The sequence below is a fragment of the Vulpes lagopus genome, chromosome 22 (assembly GCF_018345385.1).
Source record: "Vulpes lagopus strain Blue_001 chromosome 22, ASM1834538v1, whole genome shotgun sequence".
Lineage (NCBI taxonomy): Eukaryota > Metazoa > Chordata > Mammalia > Carnivora > Canidae > Vulpes > Vulpes lagopus.
In genome coordinates, this window is record NC_054845.1 from 22905695 (window position 1) to 22927272 (window position 21578).

A 21578-nucleotide genomic window follows, 5' to 3' on the forward strand; every position below is an offset into this window, starting at 1 on the left:
ACATTTTCTTAGAAATAAAAAAGGCGTAGCCTATTCTGAGAAACTAACATCTCTCATAGAGAAGTTAATAAAGCAGCAAAAATGGACAGGTACAAAATAGGATATGTGAAATATTAGATGTGACCTAATCCTTATTCCAGGCAATCCTCTGATATGTAGATCCCTGCAGTTTGATGTAACACTGATGGCCATAGTCCGTTTCATCTAAAAGTATTTGGCCCAGGGATACCTGGGTGGCTCAGTCAGTTAAGCATCCAATTCTTTCTTTCTTTCTTTTCTTTCTTTTTTTTTTTTTTAAGCATCCAACTCTTGGTTTCAGCTCAGGTCATGATCTCAGGGTCATGAACTCAAGCACCACATGGGGCTCTGCACTCAGTGCAGAGTCTACTCAAGATTCTCTCTCGCCTTCTCCCTCTGCCCCTCCCCCAGTTCATGCAGGCTCTCTTTCTCTAAATAAATGAATACAATTTTTTTAAAAAGATAAAATAAAATAAATAAAATAAAACAATTTGGCCTAGCTGAATCTAAGTGAAAGGAAACATTTTAGAGTTTTTTTGTAATGAACACTACCTTCTGACCAGTAAGTTGGCCCACACATGTGGTCTACTGGCCAAGTCCTCCTTGTTTTAGCTATTTAATCACACAAGGGAATCCCTGGAGGCCCTACTCAGATGAGCCCAGAAAAAACACACAGAGAAGAGCAAGTCTGTCCTTGGCAAGCACTGGGTGGATCAGTTGGCTCAGGCAGGTCTATGGGGCTTTCACATCTCTGGACCTCCTCCTGTGCTTTTAGATTTCATCATTTTATCCTCGTTTTCAGAGCTGACTTGTCAAATCCATGGGAAACTTTCAGAAGCTACTGAAAAAGTTTTACATTTACATATTACTTAATAAATGTGAACCAGGTTCAGTACTTCACACTTATTATGTATTCTCATTGTCAAATGGAAAGAAAATTGGTAAATCTAAGCCCTAATGTAGGTGTAGGAAAAGAATGTTCAGCATTTGTGAAAAACAAAATCCTTTATGAGAGTTCCAGATACATTATCTCATTGTACATATAATAAGAGTATTTTAACCAAACAATTTACTGATAATAAAACTAATAACCCAATCTGTCACTGACAAGTATACCTATGATTTAAAAGGCCAAAAAGCTAAATAAGACTATTAAAGAAAAAAAAAGGAGAACGTGCTAGTGATTACTAGAAGGATACATGTGACTGGATTCTTTTTCCTTAGGTAGATATATAAGGCTATGGGGGAAAAATGCAGAGAGAAGATATTAAGACAGAGTACCAGACATGTCTTTAGAATATAATCCCTGTGGTTTAATACAGGGAAAGAGTAAAGAAAAAATAAGGGGGAGATGTGAATCCAGTATAAAATTTGGACTCTCAATTAAAGAAATGTTTACAAGGGTAAATTGTGTTGAGAGATGCAAAGATGAAGGAGAGAAATCTGAGCTGTGACACAAAGTGGAATATAAGAAATGGAAACAAAACAGAAATGGATGAGACAGACAGTGCTTTCATTCTCGTGGACCAGGAGGCGTTAAGTTCGGGGAGAGAATGAAGGTAGTCTACCTGGAGAGAAGTAAGGAGATAGAGAGGAAGTATGAGAAAAAAACACCAAGTAAGGTTCCTTTTTTTTTTCATTTGTTTTTATTGAAGTTCAATTTGCCAACATATAGTGTAACACCCAGTGCTCATCCCATCAAGTGCCCTCCTAGTGCCCGTCACCCAGTTACCCCATCCCCCTGCCTACCTCCCCTTCTACAACCCTTTATTTCTCAGAGTTAGGAGTCTCTCATGGTTTGTCTCCCTCTCTAATTTTTCCCACTCAGTTCCCCTCCTTTCCCTTATGATCCCTTTCACTATTTCTTAAAATGTTAAAAATAGACCTACCCTATGACCCAGCAATTGCACTACTGGGTATTTACCCCAAAGATACAGATGTAGTGAAACGCCAGGACAACTGCACCCCAATGCTCATAGTAGCAATGTCCACAGTAGCCAAACTGTGGAAGGAGCCTTGGTGTCCTTCAACAGGTGAATGGATAAAGAAGATGTGGTTTATGTATACAATGGGATATTCCTCAGCCATTAGAAATGGCAAATACCCACCATATGCTTTGACGTGGATGGAGCTGGAGGGTATGATGTTGAGTGAAGTAAGTCAATTGGAGTAAGGTTCTTTTTGAGACACTGTTAGTCAGTAATCAGCACCAAGTGACTGCGTCTCAAGCCATAAGATAAAAAGGAGAGCCCTTCTCTGTAAGCCTCAGAGACCAACTTCAAAAGTAAACATGAGGTCTTCCATTGTGACTCTGCGTGGATTTGCACTGAACCACCCTGTTTATATCAGCAGTTGCAAATGCTGGCCAGATAGGGCCAACTATAGGTATTATTTATCTGGCATAGTGATTTGGCATTTGTATCTTTATACAAATATGGGTTTGGGGTTTTTTTGTTTTGGTTTGGGCTTTTTGCTAACATTTAAATGTTGGCACCATTTGCTTTTTTTTTTTTAAATAACAGATTTCTAGCTTCTTTCAAAAAATTTGAAAAGCTGGTAACACTGAGATCATTTGCCCAAGACGCCCAGTCAACACCAGCTCCACTTCATTTATTATTGTTGCCTGCCCCCGAAGACATTTTAGTCTGTGACCTCATCTCCACTTGTCACCAGCATCAGGCATTTTCCCAAAAACCTATTTGAGAGACAGAAGGAGGCCTAAGAATGCACAGATGATTTACTCCATGACTTCTTTGTTATTAATACTAATCTTATTATAGCAATTTTTAAATTCTGTCAAAATTTTTGTTTATCTATTTTCCTACTAGATTGAAACTCAACCAAGGAAAAAAATAAGTTGTTTTTTTTTTTTAAGATTTTATTTTTTTAAGTAATACTATACCCAACACAGGGATCGAACCTATAATCCCAAGATCGGGAGTCACATGCTCTGCTGACAGAGCCGGCCAGGCGCCTCAGGAAAAATAACTATTAAAAAACAACAAACCAACCTCAATCAAGTTTCTATCCATTATTTCCTCCCCAGCATTTAACATAATCCATGGTTAAATGAATCTTGTAAACCACAGATAATCCCACGATAACCAAGCCCTGGATGGAAGGTCCAAAGCACGACCCTGACCAACACTCATGGAAACTGATGAATCACTGGGATATGGTCCATCTGCTTTGTTGAAAACTAACTGATTCTGTTCCAGCCCACCTGATACACATTTGACAACTGGAAAGGAAAATGTGAGTCTGTCAATATGGCAAGATACTTCTGAATCAAAAAGGAAACTTCAGGATAAGTGCAGGGGGAGATCAAAGAAGCTATATATAGTAGAGTCAAATTTTACTCCCTACCCCATGAATATTTGCTGTGGGGGGAGGAGTTGGGGCCGCTAGAGAAAAGACAGCTTTCTTTCATGTCTACAGTGATCTGCTCTTTCTCTCAAGCCCCTCGTCCTGCTGATTCAATGGAACTATTTGTTAATAAAAACAAATTTACAGAATTTTTAAAAATCTCAGTCTCTCCCAATCCAAAACAAATACATTTTAAATCCATGCAGTGTGAGTACCCTATTGCAGCCATTTCCCTTGTCTCCAGCAGTCCTCCTTCTTCTCAATATGGTGTCTGGGCATCATGGTGGTAAGGGTGCCTCTCTGATGGCAGGACTTTCCTCTAAATCACCTGGGAATGACCTAGTGAGTTCATACTAAGTTCAAACTAACTGGTCTGATCTGGTCCTGGCTGTGCTGAATTGCACTGCATCCTACGTGGCAGCTAATCTTACAAGCCCTTTTGGTTATGGGCACGCAGTCCTGTTCTGATGCTAACCACCAGAGTTAATCCAACAGTGTCAGATCCTACACATTTAAGAACACAATCCCCAACAAGACAATCCTCACTTCAGATGCCAGTTACAAGTTCAAGGATCCCAGACCACTGCATGTCTGACCAGTTGCATGTCTGACCAGGCTACAGATCCTGGGGGTTCCCACAACTTCCACTCAACTTTGATAATTTGCTAGAATGATTCACAGAACTCAGGAACATAATTTACCTACCATTACAGTTTTATCTTAAAGGATACAAATCAGGGTAGCTCCGGTGGCCCAGCAGTTTAGTGCCACCTTCAGCCTGGGGTGTGACCCTGGAGACCCGGGATCGAGTCCCACGTCAGGCTCCCTGCACGGAGCCTGCTTCTCCCTCTGCCTGTGTCTCTGCTCCTCTCTCTCTCTCTGTGTGTCTGTCATGAATAAATAAATAAAATCTTAAAAAAAAAAAAAAAGGATACAAACCAGGACCAGTCAAACACAGAGATATATAAGGTGAGGTCTGAAAGGGTCCCAAATGCAGAACAAGGGTGTGTCATCCTCCTGGCAAGTCATTGTGGTCATCAACCAGGAAGTGCCATCAAGCTTCAGTGTCCAGAATTCTTATTGGGGTTTTATTTTGTAAGCACAACTGATTGAATCATCGCCACATGATTTGAAATCAATGTCCACTTACCGATATTCGCTCCCCAGAGATCGGGAGGGTAGGCTGATAGCATGTGGCTCAAAGCCCTAAATTTGCCTCACACAGTTGGTTGATCTGGTGTGGCCTGTCCTCATCCTGAGTCATCTCTAGTGTATCTATCTAGGGGCCCACCATGGATCACCTCATTAGCATAAACTATCAGCATCCACCATGAATAACAAAGATACTCCTATCACTTGGGAAATTCCAAGAGTTTAAAGATTCTATCCCAGGAACCAGGGACAAAGTCTAGATAAATTCTCTATCATACAACAGACAGGCCCCTGATATCAAAGTCCAGGTCACTGCTATAATGTCCCATCTTCATGTCCCCGCATGCCATGGCTTTCCAGTCTAGAGGCCAGGCTACTTCCAATTCACCCTGTGTCTCAGCACTTCTGTACCAACTCCCACCTGGGGATCTGGAACCTATGGTTGCATTTATGCAAATACTTATGCTTGAGACTTACCATGGCTACATGCAGGCACCTCTCTCAATTTGAAATGGAAACTCACATCAGTAAAAAAAAAAAAAAAAAAAAAAGATTGAAGGCTCCTGAAAATAATAAATATAAAATAGTCAATAATGTCTTTAATTTCATCAAAAGATAAAAGACCAAAATAAAAAACGTATTGTGGGTTTTATAATACATGTAGAAGAAAAAAAATGTATGAAAATAATACAGAAACACAAAGAAAAGGAAAGTATATGATTGTGAACTTCTTACATAAAATGAGGTAATAGTATTTTAAAACAGGCCCTAAGTTAAAGACGCATGTTATAAACAGCAGAGAGGTGAGTGACTGTATGCTTTGAAGGAGGAAGCAATGATTCCCAAAGCAGGGAGAGATAATTACACTGGATGATATGTAGAACTTCCCAAACTACACTTATCCTACTCATCTTTAAATTCCCCCTCCCTTCCTACAACATCCACACCTACCTCCATCCCTGGTAGGTAGATAATAAACCCCTGGCCTGGAACAGAAAAAGGCTAGACTCATCAGTATGCTTTTCCCACCAAAATTGTCTAATTTCATTGAAACTGGGAAATGTAGTTCATCTTCATATTAAGAAACTTATTTTATAAAAGGGACCTTTGATTATACCAAGTAGTGAATACCTCTGTCGAAGGGAACGGGATAGGAGTGGGGAGACTTCCACTTTTATACTGTACACAAAACATGTTTCATATTCTGTTGTATTTTTGTGTTTAAAATGTTTTAAAGAGGGGCGCCTGGGTGGCTCAGTGGTTGAGCGTCTGCCTCTGGCTCAGGGCGTGATCCCGGGATCCTGGGATCGAGTCCCGTATTGGGCTCCCCGCAGGGACCCTGCCTCTCCCTCTGCCTGTGTCTCTGCCTCTCTGTGTCTCTCATGAATAAATACAATATTTTAAAATTTTTTTCTTAATGTTTTAAAGTAATAGGAAAAGGACTCAATCAACACACATTTCTCCTTGAAAACAAGGATGTAGTTTCAAGAGGGACGTAATTGGTGTCATGAGAGAGGAAAAAAGTACTATCTAGTCAGTCCCGGTTCATATGCCCCGAGACATGAGATTCACATCACAGGTCAGAGTTTGATCCGTCAGGAGACTGGTGGATTAGTTGCATCCTGCTCCCTATCCTTCCCCAGTCCCAGAGAACCCCTGCAGAGCTTTCTGTCCTCTGAATGGAATCAGCCCCTCTGAGTCCTACTGCACAATTGAGCACTCAATCCTACTCATACAACTCTAGTTTATGCTCTAAGAGTTTGTCTGTTGGTATGAGTGGTTGGTTTCTCAGCACACATTTTCCCATAGACACTGTATTATAAATTATGGGTAAATCCTCAAAACTGCCCACAAACGGCTATAAAACTTAATATATTTGAAATATTTACTATAAATGGTACCTATTAACTATGCTTAACCAGCATTTATAACCCTGTTTATAGAAGGAAATGCATTTTGCAGCTGGAGATGCCAGGATTGCACTGGGCGAGGGGATAGTTGGAGGTAGGAGGGAGGGCTTTGGACAGCGGGAACGCAGGAGTTCTTCTGTCTGTGGACATCAGCGGAGGCACCTAAGGTGGACATAGATCACTTCATTTTTTTTAATCTGAAAGTGATAATTAGATTTCACTTTAGGAAACCACCCTACCCCATCTCTGTGTATGTGATGAAGGAAGGCTAACCCCCACCCATGACTCCAGAGTGGATGACCCAGGCAGTCCTGGCCACCATTACTGGCTCAGAGATGGCTATGCTCTGTCTTTCCAGTTAGATCACAGACAACACGAAGATACATAACATGTCCTAAACACACTTGAATCCTCCAGATGACCCAGCCCAGAGAGGGGTGTTAATGACACAGCCATGTCCAGACAAGGAAGAAAATGGGGCTGTTCTGAGCAACAGTCATATATGCCACGCTTTTTTGCCTAGTGTTACACATCTTTCTTGTATGACATATATGGCCAACTAGGAGAGTGTTTGTCCAAAACTCTGTTATGTTTTGGAAATGAATACCTGCTTGCTTTATTAATTTTAAAATGGTTGACTTTCAGTCTTTTAATATGATAAGAAAAATATTTCATTTCCCTTAACTATCTTAGTAGTACATAGCTCATTTATAACAATAAGAAGTAACAATAATAATGCCTGGCCTACCTGCCTCAGGCGCAAAACCTTCTCTTAAGAGTTTTAAAGGTTCAAAGAAATCAATAAATCAATTTTGAGACACCTGAGTAGCTCAGTGGTTGAGCGTCTGTCTGCCTTTGGCTCAGGGCATGATCCTGGAGTTCTGGGATGGAGTCCCACATCGGGTTCCTTGCATGGAGCCTGCTTCTCTTCCATTTGCCTATGTCTCTGCCTCTCTCTGTCTCTCATGAATAAATAAATAAAACTAAAAAAAAAAAAAGAAATCAATTTTGTGAGCAAACTGTGCAAAGCACTATATAAATATTATTATTATTGCTATTATAATTATTGTTGTTATTATTGTCACCTTTTTTCTCTTATCTGTTCAAAGAATAACACATCTGAAAAACATCCCAAGACTGATGGAAACCAGATTTAACCTAAGCTATAGATTTCTCTATAATTTGAGATGAATGAAAAATTAAACTCCATTACACATATACACACACATAAACACACACATCACCTGCAAAGGAAACTTAAATATGATTATTTTGAATGTAAATAAAAAAGGTGCTAGTTTTTCCTCTAGAGAAATCATGATTTTCTATAACTTGGCAATAGAACTCTTTAATAATAGGAATTTGCTCTCATGTTATTGGTTAATAGCTATGCATTAGCCCATGAAATTATTCATCCTTATTCTAAACATTTTGTTTTGTTTTAGCTGAAATCTTTCTATTCTCTCAAATTGTTACCTCAAATTGTTATCACTTTAAAAAATTGGCTGTGATTAGCTGGTCTTTGAGTTTGTTTGGCAGGAGCCCAGCTACAAAAAGCTTCATTTCCTTGGAACACGTCTGTTCCTCATTATCTCAAATATATCCTTACTTAGGAACTATAGCCACGTTCTTTCAAACACCCAGTCTGACGCAGGACAATGACCTTCCTCATCTAAGAGCACAGCGAAAGCCAGTGGTAGGAGAGGGAAGATAATCCAGTGACCCCTTGTCCCTGACTAGTGCCCTGGGCATCCTGTCTCATTATCTGGGAGAGAGGGCAGGAGACCATCTGCCTCCCCGTAGGGTACACACCAGCAGATAAAAAACTCAACCACTGGCTGGTGCCTTGCTTTCAGGGAGGCTGTGTTCCCAAGAAAACATATGTGGCTCTTGAGCATCTATAGAACCAGCATGGTCAAACCATAAAAGCTGTCAAACCAAACATCTTGTTTCCATTTTCATTTGTTCAAAACTCAAATCAATGAATCAATACAAAGCTCCAGATCCAGCCTTCTATAGCAAGAAATATCTAAAAGAACTAAGGAAATCTAGGTAGCATCTATTACACTGGAAAAACACATGATAATGTAGGTCTAGGACAAGGCCCAGCAAAAGGCAACCAGGCTCGTACAAAAATCCACGAGGGAAAGTAAGCATGAAATGAATCCATTTGTAAACTCAGCAGTAACTTTGGCTAGAATGAGTCTTCAGCTTAGTCCTCCATTCTGGGACGGGGCATGTCTTGGCAATCCTCTAGTCATCTGGAGGAAACACACCCAAATTCTAATTCTAGATCTGCCTCTAATGAACCAAGAAACTGAGTAGATCATTCAGGTGCTGAGGACAGTATCTGACACACGGTGGACACTTGTAGCTACATGTATGCCTACCTTTCTGTTCCTAAAATTCTTCATCTGGAAATTTGTCTAATGGAGTAAGTAAAGCTTAAGTAAAGCTTCCATGCTTACCATGTGTACTGTCCCATCATGCTTCATAGTTTAAAAATTGCTTTCATATTTTCTCTCTCTCATGAAATCTTCCCAGTAACTGTGGGACACAAATGGAACAAGTGCCACCTTTACTGCTATGTCACAGAGGAGGTGAGTATGGCTCAGGCAAATTAACTAGCACTCACATAGCTAGTAGGTTATATAGGTTTTAAATCCTCACAGAGCTGTGAAATAACTTACAAGATCATATATCTAAAATTGCCCAGCACGCAGTAAAGACATCATAAATAGTAGTTACAGGGGAAGGTGACAGAGTGTAGTAATTAAGTCATAGGTTTGAGTTTTGTTTCCAGGCTCCATCACTCATCAATGTGTAAGGCTGGGCAAGTCTCTCAGGCTCAGTTGCCCCGCCTTTGAAGCAGGAACAAGAACCACAACCTCATACAGTTATTTTGAAGACTACGTGAACACCCATATGTAAAGCAAAAAGCACGTAACTGGAATTTTCCAGCACGCTTTGCTACCTCCTTAAAATAAAACAAGATAATGTATAGCATGCTAGAAGAAGATCATGGTTGGACAAAAAAAAAAAAAAAATACTTTGGTTTCTAAAATAGTCTTAGAATAGTTTCAAAGTAATTGCAATGTAATATTAGAAATTATATATACAACATCTATATTAGAAAATCTAGTGGGAGGCTAAGTAACAGAGAAACAGAGAAGTATAAAAAGAGAAGGTAACCAAACGGGGGAGCAGCTGAGAGGAGCTGAGAAGATGTTGACAAGACATCAAAGGCTTCAAGGGATGGAGATTCATTCAGAGCGCTGACGCTGAAGGGTCAAAAGCATGGGATCCTCCTACCCTTCTGGTCATTATCTTATATAAGTAACTTGGACATCTTTCCCTGGGAAATTCTCTTCAATAAACAGCTCTTCTCTCTTTTTCTCTTCTCAAAAAGCCCAGGTCTATCTCCTAAATTTCCATAGAAGGAGCTCAGAACAGTCTCTGCCTTCTAATCCAGCTTGTCAGTGGAAGTCGAGGACTTTCATAGACTCTGTCCAGGTGGGACACTATGGCTTGGGGAGGTCATAGCCATTTTTAAGAGCTGCAATTCTCCGAGTAGTGTTACAAGCTTATTTCTCCCTGAGGCCTTTCTGGGACCTTCAGAGACTATTCCCTATGAATTTAATAATGATCCATTTTGAGAAGAGATACTAGGCTTCCTTTTCTGGGCCAGTTCTCCATGCTTCAAGAATGCGAGAGTAGCATTTCAATTTCAATAAGACCATTCCTCTTTTTGTAATAAATCATAAGAATTTTTGCAAAAGACAGCATTGATATATACCACACACACACATACACACACATATATATGTACATGTACGTGTAGGCATTATATTCTAATATGTATTTCCAGAAAAAAAAAAACATAAAAGACAAATATAAAATAAAAAAACAGAATTGGTTGATACTCAATGATCAAAATGTGTGTAACATGGATACTTCGAGTACAATACATTGGAAATTAAATTCAATGATGTCTGAGTTTTCAAAGTAAAGGCAGGAGGCTCCCAAATACACTTGCCAAAGGAGGTTTGTGGATATGGCCTGACCTGGGCAGCCAGCTCCATGACTCTAGGGTCCACTGAAGGGGTCCACGAAGGAACCCCTCAAGAAAAGGAAGTAACCTTAACAGATGCTGATGTACAAATTTCCATGTCTCTCTGTATTCTGTGAATCTGCCTACTTGACCACAACTGTCTGGGCAAGGGTAGAGCCTTTACCAAGATCAGCCGATGTCCAAAATGACTCCCAGCCTCTGACTAAGAACCAAAATAGAAGTGGACATTCAGTAGAGGAACTGAAAGGCTAAACACAACAAGACCAAGTCATGTTAATAAAACACCATAGGAAAAAAAAAAATAAAACACCATAGAATGAACCTGTGCTACTGGCAAGGCAATAGTATCATGATAATTTGGGTTTCCTGATCACCAGGAGCCCCAGCTGTTCCATGATTTCCAGTCTTCCCAGGAAGGCTTGTGATTCTATTTCTCTTGCACACAAGAGGCCATGAGGCTAAGATGATGTGTTTTCATGTGTACCCCCTTGCTACTTGGCCTGTTCATTGCAAAGAGATCATCATTAGCACAAGGACTCTCTCGGTCTCCTTTTTCTTCTCAGAGGAACTTGTAATCAGAAAATCTTGATTATCTCAACACCTGCCCAAGTAACCATCCTAGACCAAGTATCCCTGCCACTCCTGTAAATGTTTACCCTGGACTGCCTTCTAGGGACTGTCAGCTGTTTCATCTGCATAAATCTTGTCTCTCAAATTGGTTATGAGGTTTTGCGGGGAGGGAGGGAAGAATCTGAATCTGGTATAAAGCTGACCAGTCATCCCCGAAAGGGGTTGAGCCAAAGATTGCAGCTTATCAGTTCTTTCTTCAGTAGATGAATGAACACTCTTTACCCTAGAGATAAAATGCCCCAAGCCTGTTATTGTTTCTTATCTCGTTTATTTATCTCTCTCAACAAGCCTACATTCACAAACATTCAGTACGTTTAGGAGATCAGAAAGCTTCCCTGTCTACCTAGGGGTATACTGACCCAGCCCTGTTGCCCCCAGCTTTTTATCCTTTTAAATCTTGTTATCTCTCTGCAAATCTACATTAACTTTATAGTTATTTTATAGTTCTTAAATAATAAACATCATATATTTGAGAATCTTGATCCACCGATGCCGTTACTTTTTACCCTCAGGCACCCCAAGGACTCTGTGGAATCTTTCCAAGCTTCTCAAGAAAACAGAAGGAATTAAAGAAGCAGAGTGGATGAGTCTGACACTTCAACGCTTTGTTCTGTTTTCCACACTGGCCACAGTAAGACTGATTCTATAGCCCTAAGCAAAAATGGAAACTTGTTCATGCAGTGAGATTTAACCTCATGACCAAAAATAGTCTCTCCACCTTTAGATTTCCCCCCCCCTCTGAATTGAGGTTTTGTGTCTATAATTTCAAAAGACCAGTACTTGAGGTCAATCTTGGATGCTTCATTGTATAGCCTTGTCTATCAGAACTTGCATATCAGGTCAGAGAGATGCTGCTGCACAAATAAGACATATCTGATATAGGAAAGATGCTAGAGTTGGAAGCTGACAGCCAAGAAAGAGTTCTTGAGATGTCTTCAGTGCAAAAAGGTGGTTTTATTAAAGCATGGGGACAAAACCCCTGGACAGAAAAGGCTGCACTGGGGTCATGAGGATTAGACCATTATATACTTCCAAGTTGGGGGGAAGGGGGGTTAGGGATAGTATAAGCCTCCCACGGAAACAAAATTTCCAGAATCCTGAGGAGGCCAGCTATTGTTAGGAAAGAGTCATTTATTACCGTTTAGTAAAAACTGAGTCATAAGACCCTTCAGATGTCTGTTGGTGGGTCATATGCTTAAAGGATGATTGCCAGCATGTATCTTGGGGGCAGAGATAAAGGAAGTTTCCAAAGGAATTTTTATATGTTAAAGAAGACTTACAGGATCCTAGGGGGTTGAGCTAAGATTGTCTTTTGCTCTTAGCAAAGTATCAAGTATCAAGGCAGCTGAGTTCCTAGAGGAATGTCACTCTGCCTGTTTCAAGGACTTGTCAATGAGCTGTAAATAGTAAGGAAGTGTAATAATTTTCCTTCTGTCTTTGTTTCCCACATCATATCCACAAGGCAAGTTTCATGGTCAGCCTGGGAGAAAAGGTAGATAAAGACTCTGGAAGTTCTGTCCTAAGAAATTCTGGCCAGTGGTTTCCAGTAGGGAAGGCAGGAAGCAGCCTAAGAGGAAGGCAACAGGAGGGTGAAGGTTGGATCCAGGGAAGGGAAAAGGAGTTGCACAAACTTCACCATGACCCTGCAGGAATCCAGGGCTCCCCAGCATTCAAAGCATTCAACACTCACAAGCTTGCCGAGCATATCTTACCTTTATTTCTAGATGTAAAACAGCAGAGCCAGCTAACGATTATAAGTCAATTATTTGTTCACAATGTCACTCCCTCAGTCCACAAACAGTATATGTCAGGTGCTTTCTGGAAAAAAATAGCTCTCCATGAAGAATGCTGGACAGTAAAAACAGAAAATTCTATGTATATCAAATAAGTTGCTGAAAAGTACAGACTAGAGCTAGAAATGAGGCTATATCTATTTTTTCCTTAGAAAGCACTCTGGCCATTTGGTGAAGTGCCTTGCTTTCAATCAATACAAAAAAACTAACTGAGGATTAAGAAAAACTGAGTCCTGTTGGAGGAAATGTTGGTGTGTGTAGATAGATGCTTTATAAGGTTGATTTTGGTGTAAGATTGTCTAGTGGTTACAAATTAGATTTAGAGGTGGGTAAACTGTTGCACACCCATAAAATATTTCTGCCTGACTTCTTGCTCCTGGGAAGGCAGGTGTCTGATTATAGACTTCTCTGAATTTGAAGAGGTGTTATGGCCAGGATATGAACTCCTCTCATCACTCCCATGTCCTGTCATACCACTGGCTTTGACCAAGAATGTGCTGCCCTTTTATGGTGCTAAGTTCCTTGACAATTATTGCCACTCCTCACTTAATCTTCTTACTTTCTTTCCTATCCCCACCCTCCGATCTCCATCCTGATTCCCACTTGATGATACAATGACTCTTGCATCTTTTCCCCTAAAGATCTGTGTTTCTCATATTTTCATCCCCTTAATGTTTAACAAGTTAAGTGTAGCCAGCTTTATCAAAATTCACAAGCCACATGTCAAGTGATTTAACAGTGTCAGATCCTGACCTGAGTTTCACTTTGGTTCCATAAACACCAAATGTTACTTTTGATGTAGAAGCAATTGCTCTTCTGTTTAGATGTTCCTGACACCATCTAAATCCATTACTTCATTGAGATATTTTGCTCGATGTCTTCTTCCTTCTATGGACAAATTCATTGTGCCCAACACTGAACATCCTCCCTCCAAAACCCAGGCCAGCTATGATGACCCCATCAACAACTCCAAGACTGAGTTCTCTTCCCTGTTGATTTATGGAGGTTTGGGCAATCTGTACCAGCAGGAAAATAAAAATGTATTGAAGGGAAAGAAGACTGGGTAAATTTTGCTCCTCACACTAGATTGAACCATAGGAAATTGCTGTTTTTGTAGGTCAAAAGTGGTCAGACATCAACAATTTTATACGGCTTAGCCCAATACATGAAACAATGCACTCACAGTTCAACAAAGTAAGTCACAAAGTCCATCATGCACAATGATTATAAAAATGAAAGGTGTCCTGAAAAGTCAGTATATACTGTTAATTATACATTAAACACCTCATGTATGGAAATTCTCTTTTGAGAATTTATATGTTTGAGGGGTTACCCCCAATACCAACTATTTTAAAATACTGAACAAGAGTGACAGATCTCCTGCTCTGCATCTGAGGAAATGAAAGCACCACACCCAGGCAAGTGAGATTGATGGAAAAACATGTGAATGAAGGGCACTTTTCTTATTTTGCTCCACGATCCAAAGAGCTGATTCAAGAGGGTGCTTCATTGCGGTTGATAACTCATCCAAACATGAACCTCAGAGGGGGCACCACCCTCCCACAGGGTATGAGAGGAGGATCGGCCCAGAGAGACATGACTAATATAAGGTCATCCAGGGGTCCACAGGCTGAACAAGTCGTGAACCTCAACCTTACCAATGTCTGGTCTTTGCTTCACCAGTAGCTGCATTTCCTCTTTTAAAGGCATGACCAAAGAACACAAAACCAGAAACCTTCATTGCTCCAGCCAACCCATCCAAGGGAGGAATACAGAGACTCCTTTCAGCAGACCTGACTCCTGTTAGAAAATCTGGATGTGGCAGGCAATGTTACATCTCTCATTTTTTTTTTCTAAGATCATCTTCTCCTTTATACCCCTCAGAGTTTTAACTTTAAAAATCTCCTCTATTAAATATAATGGCATATTATATTTAATATAAATCCTCTATTAATATAAATGGCATATATACAGGCGAGCATACACACGTGGTATCTGGGCTGTATTTCAAGTAGAAGAATCAAGAAAAACCAAGGCCCAAATATCTGCAGTGGATTAAGAGCATGGTTAAAATTCATTCCAATAAAATCAAACTATATTTAGCATATCCAGGGAAAATACTACTGTAAGATTATAACTTTATAGCATTGTATTATTTGCTCTAGACTTTTGCCCCAAAATATGGTTCTTAAATAAAAATAATATGGAAATTTCTTTTAAAAGAAGTTCAGCTTAGGGGCACTTGGGTGGCTCAGGCGGTTAAGCAACTAACTCTTGATTTCGGCTCAGGTCAATATCTCAGGGTCATGAGATAGAGTCCCACATTGGGTTGTGCACTGGCCTGGGTGTGCAGCCTGCTTAAAATGATCTCTCTCCCTCTCTCTCTGCTCCTCTTTCTTCAGCCACAAAAATAATGATATAGTGAAATAATAAATAAAATTAAAGTTAAAAATAAAAAATTCAGCTTAAAAGATAGATGTGAGCTATATGAACACTACACATGCATATCTGAAAACCTACAAACACACTTGCTTCCAAAGCTGTGGTTCCATTCTCATAAACTTTTGAAACTATTTAAACAGCTCATTAAAGCTAATAGGCTTGCAACTCATTGCAAGCCTATTAAAAGAGGAAAACAAATAGAAATATATATAGGTATACCAATCTCACCAAATATCTCACCTCTAAATAAATAGAAAAGGATGGTGTACTTTATTGAAACTCACAGGCTCCCCAGCTTCATATCCACATCCATTTTTCCCACACTTTGATTAGAGTAAGAACCATCCACCTCCACCTCTCCACACTTTAAAGTTCATTTCACTTTATAAAGCACTTACCAAAAAATAATAATAATAATAAAATAAAAATTAAAAAATAAAGCACTTACTGAGCACCTAGAAGTACAGCACAAGGCTAAATGCTGATGGAAACATAAAAGTACAAAAGGCAGTCATCAGCTTCCAGGAAGCTGACATCCTGGAGAGAGAAAAATCACAACACCCTCAGGTCTGTTTTCCACAGTGTGCTCCCAGGAACACACACTCCTTGATTTAACAGTTTTTACATGAAACGCCAGCTTCCAAGCAAACAGGTTTGAGAATTACAAAGTTAAACAAAGTTAAATAATTTTCTCTTTATCTAGAATCTCTCAGAAAGTTGCTGGGCAACTGTGAGTTATGAAGCTGCAAGACAGGGGTGCAAGATGCAGTACCTCCTGGGCTAGACTACTTGATTGTGAGGCCATTTTTACATGCCTCAACTTCCACCAACCGTGCTCAGGCAAACACTGGGTTAGGTGAGTAAAGACTTATTGTCTGTTCCATTCATTTGGGAAGTTTAGAGGATAGAGACCACATGGAATGTTAGAGAAGGACTTCCCAGGGAGATTGAATTCAAACTGAATCCTGAGCTGAACTCGAAAAGAAGAAAGGAATTTGGGTAAACACAGGAAAAGGAAAGGAAAGGAAAGAAAAAAAGACAAGAGAGAGATTTCTGAAGAGAAAAGACATGAATCCACTAAATCTTACTAGAGAGAAAGACTCATGTTGGGGAATGGCAGCATGAAAATAAAAACCTGAAAATACTGAAAGTACTAATCTGCTGTTAGTTTTTCTAATTCTCCTGACAACTGGCAGATAGGCATTACCGTGATCATTTTGCAGCTAAGGAAACTGAGACCTGGAGAGAGCAAGAAACTTTCCCAAGGTCTCAAAGCCAGTAAATAGCCAAGCTGGGATTTGAACCCAAGTAGTGGAAATAAATTGGGGAGGACTTTATAAAACCAAAATGGAGTGGTTCTTATTCTTATGTTAGAGATAGTAGAAGTTTGCAAGTACAAGAGATTTCTCAGAAGGAGATTGATGTGAAACTGGTATTTTAGGAAGATAAGCTCAGCAATGGTGATCAGAACAGATTAAAGGAGGAAGGAAACAAAATCTGGGATGGCTTTTGGAGATTGTTTCAGTGATTGGACAAGAAGACACATGAGACTGTACAGGCATGGTGTCAAATGGGGGTGGCTAGCGGCACTTGGTGATGGATTGAACGTTAGTGTAGTGTAAGGGGAGGGAAGAATCCAAGATGGTTTCCCTATTCCTTTCTTGACCTCTCTTCACCTCCGTGAAGGTGTAAAAATGGGCTATTGGGATGGCTGAAGAGAGAAACAAACTGCTCAGCAATCTGGCATTTGGCAGAGTTCCGTGATACACAGCCTGGGGCTGGGTTATCACAAAGGATTCAAATACACTGGTGCATAGATGTGATTCCTCCACCAGCAACTATTCAAAACTGGGATTTCTATCCTTCAGGGGTTCCAAACTTTTCTTTTAAAGGAGTGTCTTTATTCTCAAATCCAGCTGAGAACCACTTGTTTAAAAGTCAAGGAGGAAGTGTCTACAGTTCTAGTCTTAAGCCAAATGCTCTTGACCAAGCTCCTTCAACTTTTTAAGCTCCAGTCTCTTATCTTCAAAATGGAAGCTTATTAAAGGCAGTAAATTCCATAATTCTCATAATCAGCACCAAATGACAGATCTTTGGCTAGAGTTAAATGTCTTTGGAATAAGCAGTTTTCTCACCCTTCCCACCTCTCATCTCTAGACAACTTATATGCATATATGAAAACCCTCATAGTCCTCTGACACAAATCCTATCTTTATTCCAGGTTCCAGGCCTTTCAGCCAAGCTACATAGAGTGGTGACAATTAGGTTGTGATGAACAGCTAATTTCCTTCTAACACAGAGGGAGTTGTGTCTGACATTTACTAGATACACCAGCCTTTGCAGGGAAGTCAGAGCATTTTTGCTTTCACATAGATATGGGAGTGAACTGAGACCCAACACATAGTAAATGCCTAAATCTCAATTATAATGTCTCCATCCCTTTTGCTTATTAGTAAAAACATCTGTCTATAAATGTGCAGTGACTGCACTAAAAGGGTATAAATTTTCCATGGAATGGTCATACAAGCATTAAAAAGCTCTGGTCAAGTCATATTAATTTGTTTTGCTGAGTTCACCTTTTTCCTCCTCATAGGGACTACAAGACCATGCTTTTTGGTTGACTACAAACAGAAATCCTGGAGGGCCCAAATATGGAGTTAATTTCTATAACCAAAATCATGCCAACATTTCCAAACTTCTTTACCAATTTATGCCTTCACAAGCCTTTCAAATAAAAAGTGAAAACGTCTGAGATCAAGAAAGCTATAAAGTGACTACAAAAGGTCAGAGACCTTGGCTGGGAATCCACAGGGTATGCATGGAGTGAGTATTGTCAGAATTATCGAGCTGGACATATCACTCTTGCTGTTTCCTCACATGAGTCCAGCAAGGTGCTGCATTATGTCAACTGCATGAGTCAACCCCCACAGGAATCTGGTCAAATGGAAAACAGATAGCGTATGGGCCACAGTGAGTACTGCTTCACACTATTCTCTCCCTGGAAATGAGAATAGGACTGTGGCCAGGATGGGGGTTTAGGGGTAGGGATGAAAGAGAGCCAACTGATTCTGAAACAGTCAAGAAGGCTGGGGTCCATCTGTCAGAATGGAATTCATCACGAGCACTAAATGATGACATGTGCTTTCTTTTGGAGTGGGGCAAGGATGGAGCTGGAAGGATCTTGGTATTACCCAAAAGCAGATCCCAAGAAAATGATTTGAATGCAAGCAATTAAGTGAAAGAAGAGCCTTGGAAGAACCAGAAGGAAAATGGAAAAGTGAGCAAGGAAGAAAAATATAGTACATAGTACAAGATATTGTGTATATCTGAGATTTAAACTGTCTGGGTACATCTAGGATACAGGGTAGATGGCATCTCGAAGTTGTCCTACCAAAGGGTGTAGATTATCCTCCCAGCAGTCATCATTGATGCGGACTGCTCCAGGTGCGTTAACTCCCTGGCCAAGAGAAAGCCCCTAAGCAGAGTCATACTGCTTACAGAGAAACACTGCCATCCACATGCACTGAGAAGACCAGTGCCAAGGAGACATGGTGGGGTTCCAACATATCTGCTAAAGTCAACTGAAGAAGTTGTGGACATAATTAAAAACCAACAGGAGAGGGCAGCCCCGGTGGCGCAGCGGTTTAGTGCCACCTGCAGCCCAGGGCGTGATCCTGGAGACCCTGAATTGAGTCCCACGTCAGGCTCTCTGCATGGAGCCTGCTTCTCCCTCTGCCTGTGTCTCTGCCTCTCTCTGTGTGTCTCTATGAATAAATAAATAAAATCTTTAAAAAAAAAAAACAACAACAGGAGAACATTGAAGGGGCAAAGCACAGAGGATTTTTAGGACAGTGAAAATACCATGTATGACACTAGAATGGCGGACACATAGCCTTATACATTTGTCCAAACTCATAGAATGTACAACACCAAGAGTGAATCCTAATGTAAACTATGGACTCTGGGGGGTTTATAATATGTCAATGTAGGTTCATCAATTGCAATAAATGTACCACTCCGGTGGGGGATGTTGATAATGGGGGAGGTTGTATATGTTTGGGGCAGGGGTATACAGGATATCTCTGTACCCTCTTCCAATTGTGCTGTGAAACCAAAACTTCTCTAAAAGGATAAAATCTTTAAGATGAAATAGTAATGAGAAGCTCGTAATTCTTTCAAATGTCATCCAGCTCCAGTAAATATCCTCTGAAGGAATGGCAGTCTTTCAAAAATCTGATAGTTGGGGACAGAGCTAAAACCAGCTTTTCCGTGTGGTTATTATGTTCCATCCCCCGCACCACCACACTTGAATTACTACAGTAGCTGTCAGGCCTGCCTGCTTCTCACCTCTCCTATACACAGTGACCTGGTGGGCCAATCAAGTGAACAATATATTAATAAAGACCATAAATACATTCAGTTAAAAGTTCAATGCAATACAGCCATTGTACTTTTATAAGTCTTTTTGTAAAAATGAATCTACAAATCCAAAAGAATCCTTTGTCACACCTTACATCCCAAATTGAATGTAACAAACTGTGATCACAATATGAAACAATTTCCAGAATATATTGTTAATTTAGAAGACAAACACACACACACACACACACAAACAACAGAAAAAAACATGGCACAACCGGTGTGTAATACATGCTGCCATTTGTGTAAAAAGAAGGGACTAGAGAATAAAAGATTGATGAATAGACTGATAGCTAAGCAGGTAGATATGTAAAAATATACAGGGACATACAAATATGCATGTCTAGACAGAGTATCTCTGGAAGGGTGCTCAGGAAACTAAATCCTTCCCTTCTGGGGAAGGGAAATGAAAAATAAAGAGGAAGGGAAAAATTTCACCATTTATCATTGTATATTATTTAAATTCTTATCATGTGCATGCATTAATTTTTTTTCTTTGAATTGTGTGAGACGGTTAAAATGGAAGGCAAAGGAATAATAATAAATATAGTCCCTGTTTGTAGCCTGCACTAGCTGCTCTCAAATGGGCAACATTTATTCCCCAAATTTTCAGGCTGCTCCTCTGATTAGTGCTTTTCTCATTGCTGTTGCTTCTTCCTACCACGCCCAGTGAAGTCTCACTTGCTCGGAGAAATACCCCCCTAATAATCCAGACTAATTTGATCCACCACCACCACCACCAAATCCTACAACCTTTATTTCACAGCAAGGACATTGAATCTGGACAATAGGAGAGAGGCAACTATTGGTGTTCCCTATGCCACATGCCTCCAGTAGAGGTGCTAAATGGAACCTGGGAATCATTTTCTTTTAACTCTCTTTTAATAGTAGGGTATGCATAGGAGCTGAAGAGCCTCTTGTGTAGTACAGAAGTCATCTACCAAGGGCAGCATTCACCAATCCCAGCAATCTTCAGCTAAACCAGGGAATCATAGGACAGCAAGAACCCCCCTGGTATCTCTTCAAAGTGTTGAAAGCTCACTTTAGAGAGTATATACCACAAAGAAAGAGTTGGAAGAGGAAAGGAGATAATTAAAGCATGGGCAGACCTCTGATCTATACAGGAGACCACTCCGGTGATTCAGAGAAGTGGCCTAGAATCTGCAATACAACAGCCTATAGGAAACAAAACGATTTGGGGAGCATTTGAGGGCCTTCTGTTTTCTAGACCCGGTAAAATATGTGGACATTTGGAGAATGAAACTGGGACATACTAAATGGCTGTGGAAGAGAAGGAGGAAGGCAACTAAGGGCTGGGGAGGGGATGAAGGGCAACTGTGGGACCCCAGGTAGAAAAAAAAGGATACCATCAATGCAGAAGGGGAGAAGAAACCTCTCCTTTAATAGCATGGCAGGAAAAAGTAGACTTTGGAAAACAGGTCAGAAGGATAAGAATTTGTAAGGAATTTGCTCATCAGGGTATAAGCTGGCAAAACCTTCAGGGAAATCTACATTACTAATCAACATCTCCTACTATAGACTGAATCTTTGTGTCCCTCCCACCCCCTGCAAAACCCACATGTTAAATCCGAACACCCAGTGTGATGGCATTTGGAGGTGAGGTCTTTGCAAGGAATTGAGGTGTCCTTATAAAAGAGACCCCAGAGAGAGCCCTCACCCCTTCCGCCATGTGAGGACACAGTGAGAATATGGCCATCTATGAATCAGGAAGCATGTGTTCACCAGACATTGAACCTGCCAGCACCCTGAGCTTGA